Source organism: Echinops telfairi, unplaced genomic scaffold, assembly GCF_000313985.2.
Source record: "Echinops telfairi isolate 266 unplaced genomic scaffold, ASM31398v2 ScPeMD7_7400;HRSCAF=8409, whole genome shotgun sequence".
NCBI lineage: Eukaryota > Metazoa > Chordata > Mammalia > Afrosoricida > Tenrecidae > Echinops > Echinops telfairi.
In genome coordinates, this window is record NW_022111300.1 from 10,338,651 (window position 1) to 10,352,975 (window position 14,325).

The following is a 14,325-nucleotide window of genomic DNA, read 5'->3' on the forward strand; positions in this document are numbered from 1 at the left end:
TTTGAGAATGAAGTACAAATGCGCTTTACACAATTGATGTGTGTATGGATTGTGATAACAGTTGTATGAGCCCCTAATAAAATGTTTAAAAAAAAAAAAAAAGAAAGTTGGTGCACAAATTCCATCATCTTTTAATTCCAGTTTACCATGAACTCTTCAAAGTCCCTTTGTATATAGAGGCCAGCCTTGGTACAACAAGGTCTGGTCCCGTTTTTTTTTTAATTTTTAGTTTTTAAGTGGAATTTGTAGGTGAGTGGAAACCGGTGTATTTGCCTTGTTTTGTGCAAGAAAAGGCTGTAGGATTTACGGTGACTTAAAAGCTGTATGTGCAACAAATGAAGCTGATTGTGCTAAAGAATTTGTTGCTAGGAGGGGTTGGTTTAATTTTTTCAAAGTAAGGGCAAGTTTATGTAACAGTAAAGGGCAAGTATAAGTGTCCAGGAAACCCAGATGGAGTGGTGAGTTAGGAGTTCAGTTGCTAACCCGAAGATCAACATTGACTCAATAGCAGTGAACTTGGTTTGTGGTTCTCTCCTCAAGAGTGACTTGCTTTCACCAACAGACGGCAGTGAATTGGCAGCAAAAGAGACACCACACCAGTTCTGAGCTCAGGCTTCAAGAGGCTTGTGCACTTAGATTCTCTCCTTTGGAACCTTGCCCATGCCTAGGTGAGCCCACCCAGGTAAATCTACTGAAGGATAGCAGATCGTGGGGGACAGAATCAAGCTATTGTAAGGGAAGTCATCTTAGATCAGCCAGACTCCAGATGCCTCAGCAGCGGAATGAAGGCCCATGAGAAAACTCAGGGGGAAACCAGGCAGCTGAAGGAAGCCTAACTTGGCCTAGACCAGAAGAGCTACTGAACTGGCCCAGAGACTCCTGTGCAATGACCACAGGGATGTTTCTGGAGTCGGTTGTTAATCAGTGGCAGTTGAGTGGCATACTGACCCCTTGCATCACTGCACATTCAAGGGCTGAAAGTCGAGCCTGGAAGAGCAGAGACATCGTTCTCTCTCTTTTTCTCCTTTAAGTGGCAGAGATAAAAGGTACAAACATTATGCAATAGAACAGTCTTTCTTAAGGCCAGGCACACTTTGTTTTTTAGATAACAGGGAAATGTTGATTGCAAAATGATACAAGAGCAAAGATAATTAATTTTGAAATATCACAAATGACACAATCTAACCGAAGCAGGAGAGAGGCACCCAGGAGGGTCACGTTGCATTGTGGGATGGAAGACAAGAAGTGTCACAGGGGACAAAGAGAAAACACACACCAGGTCTGAGCTGTGTGCATCTCTTTTCATGGCTTCCTTTGGGCTCTTCAAGTCTCGATCTGAAGTTAGGTACTGCAACTTACGTCTGGTGATATACTCGAAGTGTCTCTTTTTTAATGTTTTCCTCCTTTGCTCATCATACTGGTGATTTCCTCATGTGATTTCCTCAGGTGCTTCCTCACGTAAGGGCTCCTAGGCCCTCAACCTGTGGGTTGAGACCCCTTTGGGGGGGTTGAATGACCCTTTCACAGGGGTCACCCAATTCATAACAGTAGCAAAATGACAGTGATGAAGGAGCAATGAAAATAATGTTATGCTTGGGGGGTCACCAGCACATGAGGAACTGTCTGAAAGGGTCTCAGCATGAGGAAGGTTGGGAACCACTGTCCTAGGGGAATAAGAAGAGAAAGAAGCAGACCATAAATAAAAACAAGCCAATGTGGTTCCTGTTGACTAGTTCTGCTGGAAAAGCATTGATAGGAGGCTGAGTTTCTCTCTACTTTCAGGTTTGATCCCTACTTTATTACTACAGTTCCAAAAGAGTTGCCCATGGAAGAAAACTCCTGTGGAGAAGATTAAGGTAGAGTTGAAACAGTTTTCTAAAGTCAACCTTACTGAAAATCTACAATAAGCAAGCTAAGCCTGTAGAAGATATGTCTCCTCCTCCCACCCCAAGAGGCACTTCACAGTTTCTTCTCCTAGAAACCAGAAAAGAGATGCTTAAAAATGATTACTACACACTCTGTTCCCTTGCTTCAATCTAGGGCATGAGGCCGAGATAAAAATAGAAGTTGGGGAGATGGGCTGGATGGATTGTGCCTCCCAGCTTCTGTCGGAGTTTCACTGGATTGATTCAAGCCTTAGAGTTGTTCCTCTGGCTTCACATGGCTCAAGTTGGGAAAGAAAGAAAAAAGGCGTCGTTCCTACTACTTGTAAAAGAGCTCTCTGCTGTTATTGGGTGCTGTAGAGTCAGCTATGACTCGAGGTGAACTTCTGTAAAACAGAAGGGAACGTTGCCCAGCCTTGAATCATCTTCAATCATCATCATCATTGCTATGTTTCAGTCTATTGTTTTGCCTATTGGGTCAATCCATACCACTGAGAGCGTTCCTCAGTTTTGCTAACTCCTCTCCTTTACCAAATATGATGTACACTTTTAGTGATTTGTCTTTCTTTTTGATATTTCCAAAGGAAGGTCTTTGAAAATGTGTCAAAGCTATGCATACTTGTTCAATCTCTATGCTAAGCAAATCATCAGAGAAGCTGGATTATATGAAGACCAAATTGGCATCAGGATCAGAGGAAGACTTGTCAACTACCTGTGGTAAGCAGATGACACACTTTGCTGAAAGTGAAGAGGACTTGAAGCACGTGTTGATGAAGATCCAGCATTGCAGCCTTTAGCATGGATAACAACTCAATGGAAGGAAGACCCAAATCCTCCCCACTGGACCAATAGGAACATCATGAGAAATGGAGAAAATGTTGAAGTTGTCAAGGATTTTTTTTTTTTGTCTTATTGGATCCAAAATCAATGCTCATGAAAGCAGCAGTCAAGAGATCAAATGATTTATTGCATTCGGTAAATCTGCATAAGCCCTCTGTAGAGTATTTCAAAGCAAGGATGTTACTGTGAGTACTAAGATACGCTTGACCCAAGTCATAGTATTCTCACTTGCATCATATGCATGTGAAAGTTGAGCATCAAATAAGGAAGACTGTAGAAGAATGAATGCATTTGAATTATGGTGCTGGAGAAGAATAGTGAAAGTACCATGGACTGCTAAAAGGACAAACCGATCTGTATTGGAAGAAGTCATTTAAAGGATAGGAAAGAAAGAAAAGATCAAAGTGATAGCAGAAGAAACTCTGAAGCTTACACGTCATTGCAGGGTTGCTAAAGCAATCTAAAAAAACCACAAATGACCCAATTATAAAGTGGGGGAAAAAACTCCATGAACAGACAACTTACCAAAAAAGACTTTCAAATGGCTAACAAACATATGGAAAAATGTTCACAATCACTAGCCATCCAGGAGATGCAAGTCAAACCAATGGTGAGAAATCACTTGACAGTGACCATGAGAGCCTAATTAAAAAGCCAAAACAGAAAACAACAAATGCTGGAGAAGGTGCTGAGAGATTGGAATGCTTAGAAACTGCCACTGGGTCTCTAACATGTATCATCATTGTGGAAAGTGATAAGGCACAAACAAAAACAACTGAGAATGGAAATCCCACCTGCTCCAGCAATAACTCTGCTGGGTATATGCCCTAAAGAAGTGAGAGACCAACCAGAAGTATGCACTGTTCACAATAGCAACATGTTGGAAGCAGTTCAAAAGCTCTTCAGCAGAAGGATGTTGTATTAGTCTGGGTACTTTGGAGAAACAAATCCACAGCAACTCATGTATAAGAGAGTTTTATGTAAAGAAAATGTGCATCATGAAAACATCCCAACCCAATGCTGCCCAAGCCCACAAGTCCAACATTAAACCATTTACCCAACACCAGTCCACAAAGTCCTCCACTTCACAAAACAGAGGCAATGATGCCGACTGCAGGAGGAAAGCTGAGCCAGTGAACGAATAAGCATCTCAGCACTAGCAGGGGTCTCCACACGGCTGCTCCAGCACCCAGGGCTGCATCGGGATATGTCCATGTAGCTTCTCCTTAGGGATGTCTTGCCCCAACACCAGTCCACAAAGTCCTCCACCTCACAAAACAGAGGCAATGATGCCGACTGCAGGAGGAAAGCTGAGCCAGTGAACGAACAAGCATCTCAGCACTAGAAGGGGTCTCCACACGGCTGCTCCAGCACCCAGGGCTGCATCGGGATAGGTCCATGTGGCTTCTCCTTGGGAATGTCTTGTAGGAAGTCAATCTTGCAAGCTGAAGCAGGGAACTGCTAAGGCAGCTGCACCCTGGTGCGACCATCACAAAGCAAGAGACCTGAGAACTAGAAAGGCAAGGCTCACCACCCATTTATCCCTCCACCTTTCAATTAGCCCCACATGTGATTATCAGCCAGGTTGGCACAATTAACTAACTCAGATGTCTAAAGAAACTTTGTTACATCCACACCACAGAACACTATGCAGCGCTAAAAACAGAACAAAACCAAAATGGCCAGATCTGGAGAACATTATGGCTGAGCAAAATCAGTTGATACAAAAAGACAAATGTTGTATGAACCCATTACTGTAAAAGGTTAAACACCAAGACAAAGACAGGTCATGTAATCATTTAATCTGCTCTCCCAGCATTGTGGGGTGTGTGTGTGTCTGTCTAATGTTTATAACCATGTGATCACTCTCTTATTTTGTACCTCAGGAGAACGATCAGTTTTCATGTAGGGAGAATAGGAGAAGGTCCAACAGCGCTTGCTATGTGGCGTTGTCCTCCGGTCACCCTCATTCGATAGATTCTCATACAATGGTGTTCAATGAATTGCAATGGAAAGTCATGATCAAAGGAGTCAGTGGAGAATAAGTTTGGCCTTGAGAAGGTGATTTCACTTCTATTGATGGGTAAGCCAGGGAGGGGCAGCTTGCCCTTGGTAAAAAAAGCTTAATATTATCTATATAGACCCAAAGGGGAGAAGCTGCCTTGTACTATGTTGCTAATAAGGCATTTTCAGCCCTGGGTGACCCACACCTCATGCTATAGGCTACCTGAATATCAGATTTTATCTGGCTGAGTTGCACAGCATTCTCCATAGGCCCCGACAGAAGGCTCTGATTTGGAAAGCCCATTAAGTGAACTGGACTTTGTCTTACACACACCTGTTGCAGATTACAGGTCCTGATACAATCTTTGAACTTAAAGCGGAAATGCTCTGTGTGAGAAGATGACTCCCGTCCCTAGGTTGTGGATTTGGGAGTCGCTGAACATCGGTTCCAATCTCCTGTTTTTGGAGATTGCCCAGTTGGCAACTTAAGACTATCGCATCTTTTCCACTTTCGTTTTTTCTTTGCTTTTTGTACCATGCATAGTTCTGCAGACACAGTTTTGCCCGAAGTGAGCAAATGCTGTTGAAGTGTGTGCCTTGTGTCTAACCCTCATTGTTTGCTTACACAGGGTTCAGCCACTTAAGTTTTTAATATGTATAAATGAACATATCATGTATTTTAGTCTAAAAAGCTGTCCTAGATACGTATATTTTCCTTATCTTGATATAATTTTAAATTCTAGTTCATTGGTTATATTAATGAAATTATACTTAGAATTACTGAAAGTCTCATGGAGATTACTTATACAATCTCTCAGAAAGCTGATCACGCTACCACTAATGTGGAACAGGGATGTATATAAATGAATGGATTTTTAGTTTACCCTTAATTTTAAGCTTTAATCTATGAACAACTAGATCTCATGATGTGGCTCTGTTTAATATTTGCCTTCATGAAGTGATCATTGGAAATATAGGTGCTGTGGAAAAGTGTGGTGAAGAAATCAGATGGTGCTGGGGTATCAGTAAGAAAACACCTCGGGTCTTAAAACAAGCAGCCGTCAAAGTGATGTGTCCTTAAGTCTGCATGGAAGACGCACACCACCCTACTTGATCCAATGATTATAAATAATAAAATCCATGATCAGAGAAAGGAATTATGTAAGAACTTAAATTCTGAACACCTGGATTGCAGGAGGCTCTGGACGGCAATGGAAGCCCCAAATCCATTAGCAGAATCCCTACAAGGATTAAGCCTCCATTGAATTCCCTCTGAACACCGACCAGGGATGTGCATAATCTTGCCTCCAGACAATGTATTGGGCTGATGTCCTTCCTTGTCTCTTGGGATTTTGACATAAAGTTTTGTGGGTTTTTTTCCCTCAGAGATTAATATTGCTACACTTGTTTTCTTTTGAATATTATTTGATTTTTTTCTACTTTGTTTTGTTTTTTGCTACTTTGTTCTTCTTAATTTTCTTGCTGAATTCTTTTGTTTACATATTCTCTATTTGTATATTATTTGTTGTTATTGGTTTCATGTTTACTGTATCTTCTGTAGGTTCTTTTACCTTATTTGGTGAGTTGGTTCATTAATTTTCTTTTTGGTTACTGAGGTAGTTAGGTTATTGTGTCAACCTGGCCAATAGACACATGTGGGGTTAACTGAAGTGTGGAGAGATAAATGGCTCAGTGAGCCTCGCCTTTCTAGGTCTCGGGTCTCTTGCTGTGCGATGGTTGGACCAGGGTGCAGCTGCCTTAGCCAGTTCCCTGCTTTAGCTGGCAAGGCTCACTTCCTGCAAGACATCCCTGAAGAGAAGCCACATAGACCTACCCCGATGAAGCCCTGGGTGCTGGAGCAGCCATGTGGAGATCCCTGCCAGTGCTGAGATGCTTATACATTCACGGACTCAGCTTTCCTCCTGCAGTCGGCATCATTGTGTCTGTTTTGTGAGATGGAGGAGGACTTTGTAGATTGGTGTTGGACATATGGATTACTGTTGGACTTGTGGGCTTGGGCAGCACTGGGTTGGGATATTTTCTTCATGCGCACTTAACCTTTACATAAAACTCTCTCTTATACATGAGTTTCTGTGTTTCTCTAAAGTACCCAGACTATCACAGTTACTCTCAAATTTACCTGTATCTTTCTAAGATTAAAACAATCTGTCCTGTTTGGGCATCACCTTGACTTTCCCTCTACCTCGAAGTTCTGTCACTAGCACATTTTGTTTTGAAGTTGTCATTTCTGTTCCTGTTTTCAGCTTGCAGTTGAAAGATTAAAACACACAACATTGTCATCCAAATATCAGCTAGATAAAGAGTTCTCAAAAGTAGAATAATCTTTGTTGTCTCATGTTGATTCTCTGTCCAGAGGACTCCTTTTATATTTCTTGTAAAGTTGGTCTGCTTTTTGTTTGTTTGTTTTTCTGCTTACCTATGAATCTCCTAGTTTTGCCATTATATTTGAAATACAGTTTCACTGGATATAAGTTTCTTGGTTAGCAATTCTTCCTTTCAGTATTTTAGGTCATCCCTACTATCTTCTTGTCTGTGGTATTGCTGCAGAGAAACCAAAGCTTATTCTTTGTAGATGGTATTTTGTTTTTCACAAGTTTCCCGCAGAATTCTTTCTTTGTCTACGGTTTTGGAACGTTTGCTTTTGATATATATTGTGACTTCTTTGGGATCCAATCCTGTATGGGGTTCATTGAACTTCTTAGATGGAAGGGAATCTTCTAGTATTTCATATCAGGGGCTCTTTCTGTCAATAAATCTTTATAAATTATCTCAGTGCTTAGCCCCCCCCCTTCTGTACTAGAATTACAAATATGCATGAATCATTCCTCGTGATAATGTCCCATATAACTCTTAGGCTCTTGCCACCTAATTATTCCTCAAACAGATTGGTATCAATAGATTGGCTTTTATTTTGAAAACCATTCCTTAAATTAATTCAATTTTCTACTTATATGTCCTTTCCTTGAGTTATCAACTTCTGATATTTTATCATTAATCTCTTAGATTTTTAATTGTTTTTCTATGGTTTTGAATTGTCTCTTTTTCCACTTTGCTCTTATACGGTTTTCCTGAATTCTTCTAGAGTTTTCTCTGTGTTTTCCATGATCGTTTTGAGGATTCGATATACAAGTCTTTTGAATACTTACCCCAAAGCTCTATTACCAATTTCCTCAAGATGCTTTCCCACTCCTTCATTTGGCCCACTTGTTTGGCCCATCTTATTCTGATTCCTCATATGGTACATCTTCTGTCTTGGAGGCATGGCTTTATATAGTTTATTGATATGTTCGTTCGGATGCTGTGATGTAGCCATGTAGCCATTGGCAGGGAATCCACAGGAACACATGCATACAGATGTGCACTGCAGTGAAGCGACAGTGATAGCAGGTTCATTATTTCTCCCATAGTGATGTTTGTACAGATGCGACAGAGGCAGCACCCCTGCCGTTGGACTGCTCTAGCAGTGCCTCTTAGGAACTAGGTCTCTCCCCGTCACCCAGGCCTTTGACAGCAAGTCTCCGTAGCTATGCTCTTGGATGCAGTAGAGAGATGACAGATAGGATTTGTATGGTTAGTGACAAGGCAGAAATTTATGCATGGTGCTTACTCTGTGCCTGTGTGAGACGACTACTTTTATTCCTTGGACACGATATGTGTAAAGCAGACACGATTGTTATCCTCATAAAGAAGAATAAAGAAGATAGATGACTTGCCCCAGGTGGTAAAAGCCTCAGGGAATGAAGTCAGAACTTGTATTTAAAGGAGTCTGAAGCTGGACTTCCTCTCCGTACTTATGAGATATTTGCTAACCCCTTTGATCACACAGAGAGATTATTGGTTAGCGTTCCTTCTGAGAAGCTGAGTGGGGGTGAACCAAACCAAAAAATGGAATCAAATCTACACAAAACAAATCCATAAAAACATCCCACATCTGTCTTTCCAACCTCCGCATCAGCGATCTCTATTTTCTCCACCAGATGTCAGTAGTTGCACACAGTTTGTCTCCCTTTTCCTTTAAATTGAGAAGCCAATCCAGAAATACGTGTTGTGTTACAATTTAAAGAAATCAAGTGTAACTTGATGTAAAAAGTTACATTAAGTGTAACTTTTTTCTCAATATTTCATATTGAATTCTACTCAGAAAAATCAGTAAAGCTATACATACTGTATTTTTATTAAAAAATCCTTTTTATTGTGAATTGGGTGAAAGTTTACAAAATATATTAGTTTTCCACTCATATTTCATCTACATATTGTTTCATCTCATTCATGGAAATTGCCACAATGTAACAGTTCTTTTGTGTTTCCTATTTGCAATCCTCCTTCCCTAACCCGTTTTAACTTTGACCTTGAATAAATGCTGCCATTTTGATCTCAAACGGTTGGTTATTATATATGTGCACTTCCTCCCTAGTGTTACTGATCCCCTTACAGACCTGTCATTGTATGGCTGAACTTGGTCAGATAGAGGTAGGTGGAACCTTTGAGACGATGAGCGTTAGTCATCCTTCAGGTCTGGAGCTGAACTCACCTTTATGGCACAACTAAGCTGGGCTTTTATGATTTTGAATTTTGTTCCTTATTTTACTTTCCACCTTTTCCATGTCCTTCTCATGTGATCCCTTTCAGGGCACCTGGTTGTGGTAGCCAAGTGCTGCCTACTTCTATTGGTCTCAGAGTAGTGGACACTACTTTGGGTCATTAATCCATTGGACTAATTATTTCCATGTGTTTTCAGTTTTCATCACTTTTTTCTTACAGAAATGGAGACACCAATAACTTCACGATGGATGGCCACTCGTGAGTTTTTAAGACCCTGTGTTAGTCTGGGTAGACTAGAGAAACAAATTCATGGACACTCAGATGTGTATAAGAAATAGCTTTATAGACAAGAGCAGTTGAATATTGAGAAAGCATCCCAGTCCAGTCCAGATCAAGTCCATAAGTCTGATATTAGCCCATCTGTCCAATACTAATCTATAAAGTCCTCTTATGACTCACGAAATACATGCAGTGATGCCAAATGCAGGAAGAACACAGGCCAGTAGGTGCAAAGTCTTGTGGATCCAGTGTCTGGCGATAGAAGCATCTCAGCACTGGCAGGGGTCTCCATGTGGCTCCTCCAGTTCCCAGGGTAAGGGGTCTATCAGCATAGTGCCATCTGTCTTGTCAGTAGTGCGTCTCTCAGGAGTTAGCTGAAAGAGAAAAATGTCTTCTGCCTCCAAGAAGGAAAATACAGGAGATCCCAGAATTCTCATGGGAATGCTGTGCCCACACAGAGGCCTCATTGGCTATGACCTGATTGACAGACTAGACTCCACCCCTTCACTCTTAATCCTCTCAAGTCCCAAATTGACACCAGATTATGTAGCTACCACAGACCCTAACTGTTACTCACCAAAGTAGGATGTAGAGCGTTGTCTTTGTGGACTATGTCATATCAATTGACTTTGAAGTACCCTAAAGATTATGATCCTGAACCCCCAGATTCAGTCCTTCAAGGAACTCGGTTATATCTAAGAAGTTTTCATAAATTTGTCTCCTGTATGATTTATCACATTTATATATATTTGAGGGGGTACCAAAAAGAAAAACCCCAGAATAAACCTCCCTCAGGGTAGAGCTTTTGTAGTATGCATTTTTCTTTGCTAGGCAAGCACTGAGCAACTGACTGAGTTGGTGCATCACCTGGAAAGGGTCTCTCTGGTCACAATGAATTTTTTCAAAAAAACAGATTCACTCAAACCTTGTTTTTTTGTCATGGCCAATTTAAGAGAACAGCTGTGAAATTTTGTTTTCTGCTTGGGAAAAATGCCACAGAAACTGTTGTGATGTTGAACACAGCTTACAAGGACAGCACTGTTGGAAAAACTCAAGTGCATGAGTGGTTATCTTGTTTCAAAAAAGGTGAAGTGTTGGTTGATGACAAACCTCGTTCTGGATGTCCATCAACTTCCTGAATGGTCAAAAATGTCAACTTGTAGTACATTTGGAGTTTGTTCCACCAGGTCAGACTGTTTATCAAGCTTTCTATTTAGAGATTCTGAAAAGATTGCATAACAGTGTGTAACAAAAAAGGCCTGATTTGTGGCAGACGGGGGACTGGTTTTGCCACCATGACAAAGCACCTGCTCACGCAGCCTTCTCAGTGCGCCAGTATGGGGCAAAAACAGCATGCCTCTCTTGTCCCACACACCTGACTCAACTGACCTCACTCCATGTGACATTTTTTTGTTTCTGCGAATGAAAGGACAGCGATTTGAAGACTTGGGGGGGGGGGAGAAGGGAGGTGCTTTTAGCCATCTAAACAGGTGAGTTTGAAAAATGTTTTCCTAAAATGGAGTTGCAGATTTGACAAATGTACTAAATGTAATGGAGAGTACTTTGAAGGTAATAAGGTTGTTTGTTAAAAAAAAAAAAAAGAAATACACAGCTTTAAAAAAAATTTCGAGTTCTTTTGGGTACCCCTTTATATTTGCAGCAAAGGTAATACCTTTGCACTAATCTCCTCTGTAAAATTAATCAATCACTCTATCTATCTATATGCAAACATACTTGTATATCTATTTTGTATATATATATATTTCTTTTTTAGGTCAGTATATTTTCCACTTTCCCTCCCCCATCTGTTCAGCCTGCATGCCTATCCATGTATCCACTCATAGATCACTGTTACTGTAGGATTCTATACACAACCATATTTACCTTTGTTGCCTTTAACTCTTGCACTCCTCCCAGGGTCTTACGTAGACTCCATCATTGTTGGCTGACCTCCCTCTTATTGTATATTGCTTTCCCCTTCACTCAAGTTAACAAGAGTCTACCTTCTAGGTAGGAACTACCAAAATTCCCAGATGGTAGCCATGAAAGAATGTTTCTTTATGTGTGAAAATCTTTTTTGACTTTTTATAATAGTGGTCTCTTAACATGTTTGTCCTGTTTTGATTAAGTACTTTCACTCAACTGTGTTGATTTCATTGTATTTGTGAGTTCTCTTGTCATTTTCAAAATTTTCTGTTGATTTAATATTTATTGAGACTTTATGTTTTTCTTTTTAATTTTGGTGGAAAGGTTTATTAATTTTCTTTGGGTTTCCTGTGTAATTTATTAATTCCTTCTCAAGTTTAAAGCTCTCTGCAGTATCTTGAAATCTACTTGACTTCCTCTTCATTGGGAGTTCTGTAACCACAGTAATCCCTCTTCTTACTTTGCAATTATCTTCATTTACAAATGCATGTCTCTGGTTCCCTGTTTTCAGCCTGGTAGGTTTGTTTGAGTTCGGATAGTTCTATAGCTGTGCTAGCTTCTGCATGTTGTTGTCATGATAATCTCAGGTTATTGTGCTCCATTTTTTATTTTCTGTCTGGAGTACTCCCTTCAGTATTGCTTTCTATGTTTGTCTGCCTTTTACACATTTCTGTTCATCTGAAAATGACTCAATTTCACCATTGCATGTGAGGATCAGTTTTGCTCTGTAGATGATTCTTTGTTGGCAAGTGAGATAGTTAGTTTATTGTGCCAGCCTGGCCCATAAACACAAGTCGGATTAATTGAAGGGCGGAGAGATAAATGGCTCGGTGAGCCTCACCTTTCTTGTCTCTTGATCTTTGATCATCAGACCAGTGTGCGGCTGCCTTGCTTGTACTGTGTCTCAATTTACAGGTCACACCACCTGTGGGACGCCTAGCCTGTGGACTGTGTTGTTGTAAGTTGAGGTCCCTTTAAGACCACATGACTGAAATTTACATCTCTGGAACTGGGGACTGACAGTTGGTGACCTGGCTGACAGTTGGTGACCTGCCTGGCTGTTTTGCTGCCTGTGCTGGGATAGCCTAGCTCTCTCTCTCTACAGAGGACTACCGGATGGCCCTTAAGACTTGAAGGACTGCTAGTGTCTCACAACTCTCTCACGGGAGTGAGTCGCACTGAGCCATTTGTACTGCTTTATAATTTAACCATTCATTTCTTGTATTATATATCTATCTATCTGTTTATAATTTAACAGCTCATTTCTTGTGTTATATATCTATCTATCTTTATAAATATATATATTAAATTATCAGCAATCTGGTTTTATCTCTCTAGAGAACCCTGTCTAACACAGCAAGTTTTCCTTCCAGAGTTTTAAGTACGTTATTTCATTGCCTTTTGGCTGTATGATTTCTGCTGAGAAATTACAGGTTAGTCTTATTGGTTCTCCATTGTAGGTAATGTTTCATTTTTTTCTGAGTTGCTGTCAGACTTCTTTCTATGTCTTTGATTTTGAAAAGTTTGATTATGATGTGTTATGAGGATTTTCTTTGGGGCTATTTACTGTTTCGGTTTTGTTCAGGTTCTTGAAAGCATATTTCACGATATCAGGAATGCTTTCTGAAGAGAAAATGGTTTTCTCCATGATTTGTCTTTTTTTTCCTTCTTGTTCTGGAATTCAATCTGATTTTAGGCATTCACCACCTGTTTCCTGTGGACAAGATAAAGAATGTGATTGTGTGTGACTGTTCACTAGCACATTTGAGGGCGGGTATGGCTGGTGTTTGCTGCTTTCTATTGATGATCAGGTGGTATAAAAGTGGGTAGCAGTCCTCCACCAGTAGGTGGTGCTACAGAAAGTACAGGTGTGACTGGGTTCTGTGGGCACTGTTATTTTCCTATTGGGTTGGAGAAGAACAAGCAAGAGAAAGAAACAAAAACAAACAACAGCAACAACAAAAAAGAATTTTTAAAAAGCAGGGGGAGCAGGCAAACAACAGCAAGAAAAAGAGAATGTAATAACCAAGAAAAGCATGAGGAAATGAAAATAAAAAACAAAAGAATATAAAATAAAAAAATACAATATGCAAAATGCGGGATGTTAAGATAAAAGAAAATTTAAAAAAATTAAGAGAAAAGACATAAAGGAAGGCAAAATTAAAAGAGAAATAGAAGAAAATAAAGGCAACATAAAAGCAGAGTGTGTTAGGCTGAGTTGTGTAGGGAAGCAAAACCAGTTTTATATATATAAATATATATATATCAAGAAAAGTTCACACAGTTCTAGAAATAGGCAAGTCCAAGTTCATGCAAGTTCCAAGTCTATAGGTCAAATGTTAAAATGGAGGCTTCTTCTGACTCTTGTAGTTCTGGGAACTGATGTACCCAAGGTCAAGAGGAAGACCACAGACTGGGGACTGCCCAGTCAAATGGATCAAGTTTGTCAGGTTAGATGGCAGGCCTCTGATGACTTCCAGAAAAGCAGACAATATAGCAGGCCATTGCCTCAAGTCCAAATAACTGGTGGTAGATAAGCCAGATGCAAATTCAGACCCAGCAAAATAGCAAGCACATTTCCCACAGTGTCTATTTATATAGGAAGCACATCCTCACATCCCCAAGGAAACTCAATTGCATCAGAGTTGTGACCTGAGTGTGGGTGTTGCATTCCACCCTCACTTTATCCCCCTTTGGAGACCTTAGGTCAACCTATCATATATAGAAATGAGAAAAAATGATGGGAAAAATCACAAAGAAAGGAGAAAACTGTGGGTCCCTGGGCACCGAGTGTAGGTTGGCACCCTCTACCAGCCAAGAGGTCACAGGG